This window comes from Cherax quadricarinatus, chromosome 62 (assembly GCF_038502225.1).
Source record: "Cherax quadricarinatus isolate ZL_2023a chromosome 62, ASM3850222v1, whole genome shotgun sequence".
Taxonomy (NCBI): Eukaryota; Metazoa; Arthropoda; class Malacostraca; order Decapoda; family Parastacidae; genus Cherax; species Cherax quadricarinatus.
In genome coordinates, this window is record NC_091353.1 from 7,073,497 (window position 1) to 7,078,561 (window position 5,065).

Here is a 5,065-nt window from a genome sequence, read left to right on the forward strand (position 1 = left end):
TTCTTATTTCTTTGTGCAGTATAAAAACGTAGTCTACATGTAATGGAATGTTGTTAAGCACGAAAGAAAGCCATTAGCATCCTTGTGCACTTCGGTAATTAACACTAATTGTCTAAATAAGCTTATTTGCGAGGTTTAGTAAGTTTATTCAGGTATACACACATACAGTTACATAGATTATCATACATAGCAGCATATGTGTAGAGAACCTGGGATAACCCAAAAAAGTCAGGGATTTATTTCTTGTTTTCGATTTAAAGTAATTAGTTAGTTAGTTAAAGATTAGCCGGTATTCTCCCGGCCCGGGCCTTGTCCAAGTGGTGGCCCGGCCTTGACTCCCTCTTTAGGGAGTGTCTGAGACCTAAGTCTCCCATGGGAGGAGGCACAAGTACCTCCTCATCTTTGGGACCAACTGTCCCCAGGCCTAGCCACAAGCTAGGCCTCTCTGGTCTGCCATCCCCGCCCCAAGGGGGCAAATGGGAATGACAGTCTTATGAGCTAAAGGCTCGGGCTCAGGCACCTACCCTACCCTAGAAGGGTTAGGCATGGTGTCGATTATTTTAAAGTAATTTTTGACAATGGTCTTCTAGGCACACATGTATGAGTGTTATCCCAGGTTCTCTACACATATGCTGCTATGTATGATAATTCTATGTAACTGTATTTGTGTATACCTGAATAAATTTACTTACTTATACATCATATACTATAGTACACTATGAAGACTTAACCTAGGATAACCTCCCATAAAGTCTATACTTTACGTCACCAGCGTTGTTAATAAATATATCCACTTAAATACAAGTAACACCTGGATGCTCTCATACATAATATATTACACTAACTGCTCTCATAACCACTCCAAAAAAAGTTGCTATAGATATAAAATCTAAGAAAAAATTCTCATCTTACAACCACCCAACTGGAAATGTCACTGATTTGTTGGGGTGTTACTCTAGGTAATTTTCATATGGTATTTATGTATGATAATTTTTGTAACTGTATTTATGTGTACCTGTACCTAAATAATAGAACAGGGAAGCCGTAATACTTTTATGTTTCGTAGATTATTCATGGATAACTAATTCATATTGACAACAGAATTAAACAGTTATGTTGATACTTTGTAGATGAATGGTTCAGAGAACCGACATGTTGATAAATTAGACACATGTGCAACTCTTGGGTATCTTTATTGAGGAAACGTTTCGCCACACAGTGGCTTCATCAGTCCATACAAAGGAGAATCTTGAAGAACAGGAGGAGAATGAGGTAATCAGTCCCTCAACCTTGAGTCGATGTGGTCAGTCCATCAATCTTGAAGATTGATGGACTGACCACATCGACTCAAGGTTGAGGGACTGATTACCTCATTCTCCTCCTGTTCTTCAAGATTCTCCTTTGTATGGACTGATGAAGCCACTGTGTGGCGGGGCGTTTCCTCAATAAAGATACCCAAGAGTTGCACATGTGTCTGATTTATCAATGTTGATACTAAATACTTTCGGCCCATCTAGGATCCCAGGAGCTGGAGTTATAATTTGGTTCGGAATTTTAACCCGGAAGGGATAGCCACCCAGGATAACCCGGGGTAGGGAGGGTTAGCCACCCAGGATAACCCGGGGTAGGGAGGGTTAGCCACCCAGGATAACCCAGGGTAGGGAGGGTAGGCCACCCAGGATAACCCAGGGTAGGGAGGGTTAGCCACCCAGGATAACCCAGGGTAGGGAGGGTTAGCCACCCAGGATAACCCGGGGTAGGGAGGGTTAGCCACCCAGGATAACGCAGGGTAGGGAGGGTTAGCCACCCAGGATAACCCGGGATAGGGAGGGTTAGCTACCCAGGATAACCCGGGGTAGGGAGGGTTAGTCACCCAGGATAACCCGGGGTAGGGAGGGTTAGCCACCCAGGATAACCCGGGGTAGGGAGGGTTAGCCACCCAGGATAACCCGGGGTAGGGAGGGTTAGCCACCCAGGATAACCCGGGGTAGGGAGGGTTAGCCACCCAGGATAACCCGGGGTAGGGAGGGTTAGCCACTCAGGATAACCCGGGGTAGGGAGGGTTAGCCACCCAGGATAACCCAGGGTAGGGAGGGTTAGCCACCCAGGATAACCCAGGGTAGGGAGTGTTAGCCACCCAGGATAACCCAGGGTAGGGAGGGTTAGCTACCCAAGATAACCCAGGGTAGGGAGGGTCAGCCACCCAGGATAACCCAGGGTAGGGAGAGTCAGCAACACAGGATAACCCAATGTGGGGAGGGTCAGCCACCCAGGATAACCCAGGGTAGGGAGGGTTAGCCACCCAGGATAACCCAGGGTAGGGAGGGTTAGCCACCCAGGATAACCCAGGGTAGGGAGGGTCAGCCACCCAGGATAACCCAGGGTAGGGAGGGTTAGCCACCCAGGATAAGCCAGGGTAGGGAGGGTTAGCCACCCAGGATAACCCAGGGCAGGGAGGGTTAGCCACCCAGGATAACCCAGGGTAGGGAGGGTTAGCCACCCAGGATAACCCAGGGTAGGGAGGGTTAGCCACCCAGGATAACCCAGGGTAGGGAGGGTTAGCCACCCAGGATAACCCAGGGCAGGGAGGGTTAGCCACCCAGGATAACCCAGGGCAGGGAGGGTTAGCCACCCAGGATAACCCAGGGTAGGGAGGGTCAGCCACCCAGGATAACCCAGGGTAGGGAGGGTTAGCCACCCAGGATAACCCAGGGTAGGGAGGGTTAGCCACCCAGGATAACCCAGGGCAGGGAGGGTTAGCCACCCAGGATAACCCAGGGTAGGGAGGGTTAGCCACCCAGGATAACCCAGGGTAGAGAGGGTTAGCCACCCAGGATAACCCAGGGTAGGGAGGGTTAGCCACCCAGGATAACCCATGGTAGGGAGGGTTAGCCACCCAGGATAACCCAGGGTAGGGAGGGTTAGCCACCCAGGATAGCCCAGGGTAGGGAGGGTTAGCCATCCAGGATAACCCAGGGTAGGGAGGGTTAGCCACCCAGGATAACCCAGGGTAGGGAGGGTTAGCCACCCAGGATAACCCAGGGCAGGGAGGGTTAGCCACCCAGGATAACCCAGGGCAGGGAGGGTTAGCCACCCAGGATAACCCAGGGCAGGGAGGGTTAGCCACCCAGGATAACCCAGGGTAGGGAGGGTTAGCCACCCAGGATAACCCGGGGTAGGGAGAGTTAGCCACCCAGGATAACCCAGGGTAGGGTGGGTTAGCCACCCAGGATAACCTGGGGTAGGGAGGGTTAGCCACCCAGGATAACCCGGGGTAGGGAGGGTTAGCCATCCAGGATAACCCGGGGTAGGGAGGGTTAGCCACCCAGGATAACCCGGGGTAGGGAGGGTTAGCCACCCAGGATAACCCAGGGTAGAGAGGGTTAGCCACCCAGGATAACCCAGGGTAGGGAGGGTTAGCCACCCAGGATAACCCATGGTAGGGAGGGTTAGCCACCCAGGATAACCCAGGGTAGGGAGGGTTAGCCACCCAGGATAGCCCAGGGTAGGGAGGGTTAGCCATCCAGGATAACCCAGGGTAGGGAGGGTTAGCCACCCAGGATAACCCAGGGTAGGGAGGGTTAGCCACCCAGGATAACCCAGGGTAGGGAGGGTTAGCCACCCAGGATAACCCAGGGTAGGTAGGGTTAGCCACCCAGGATAACCCAGGGTAGGGAGGGTTAGCCACCCAGTATAACCCAGGGTAGGGAGGGTTAGCCACCCAGGATAACCCAGGGTAGGGAGGGTTAGCCACCCAGGATAACCCAGGGTAGGGAGGGTTAGCCACCCAGGATAACCCAGGGTAGGGAGGGTTAGCCACCCAGGATAACCCAGGGTAGGGAGGGTTAGCCACCCAGGATAACCCAGGGTAGGGAGGGTTAGCCACCCAGGATAACCCAGGGTAGGGAGGGTTAGCCACCCAGGATAACCCAGGGTAGGGAGGGTTAGCCACCCAGGATAACCCAGGGTAGGGAGGGTTAGCCACCCAGGATAACCCAGGGTAGGGAGGGTTAGCCACCCAGGATAAACAAATAATGTTAGTGCGTCACATAGGACTATTTCCATTATAGTCCTTCAAGCTTGTCCTCCAGGATGCCATCCACACCAGTCCACTAACACCAGGTACCTACTTACTGCAAGGTAAACAGGGACAGCAAGTGTAAAGCGACCAACACCCAGGTACCTATTCACTGCTAAGTGAACAAGGACCCAAAACGGAAATAAGTCACTAATTTTCTTTGGGTTATCCTAGGTAATTTACACACGATACTAGAAGTAACAATTATACTTATGTGTATCTGTACCTCAATCAACTTACTGAAACATCATCTAATGGAAATAAGTAAGGACCCCAATTTAAATAAGTAAGGACCCCAATGGAAATAAGTCACTCTGTCTGACTTTTTTGGGTTATCCCAGGTTCTCTACACATATGCTGCTATGTATGATAATTCTATGTAACTGTATTTGTGTATACCTGAATAAACTTACTTACTTATTCTCCTTGAAGGAAGAACAAGAGGAGTTGCGAGTGGACTGGCACGAGCCTTCATAGCTCAGTGGCTAGAGCGCTGGTCTAGTAAACCAGAGGCCGGGAGTTCGATCCTCCCTGAAGGCAACGTGGCTATAGTTTTCCATTGACAATGTAATAATCTTTATTTCTACGAGGTATACAGACCATATTATTATTATTATTATAATCAAGGGGGAAGCGCTAAACCCGGAGGATTATACAGCGCCTGGGGGGGGGGATGTGGAAGGCATTCAAGCTTAATTCGGGGAACTGGAGCACAGATCTAATTCCCTAAATCAAGAGCCCCTCACCAACATCATATACAGACCATAGCTAACATCAGTGATATACTGTATGTAGAAAGCCGCTTGTTATGCAGAGCATTTCCCGCAAGTTAGGTCAGTTTTGTCCCAGGATGCAACCCACACCAGTCCACTAGCACTCAGGTAACCATTTTACTGATGGGTGAACATGGACAGCAGGTGTCTTATGGAAACACGTTCTACTGTTATGCAGCCGTACCGGAGATTCGAACTCCGGACCTCAGTATAC

General features: G+C 50.5%; 1 non-coding gene across 1 annotated transcript; it reads left to right on the top strand.

Annotated features, from left to right (window-relative positions):
- The first annotated feature begins 4,545 nt into the window (after positions 1–4,545).
- Positions 4,546–4,618, top strand: TRNAT-AGU (transfer RNA threonine (anticodon AGU)). The gene has a single exon. It is a non-coding gene; the product is annotated as a tRNA-Thr (tRNA).
- Positions 4,619–5,065: the final 447 nt, after the last annotated feature.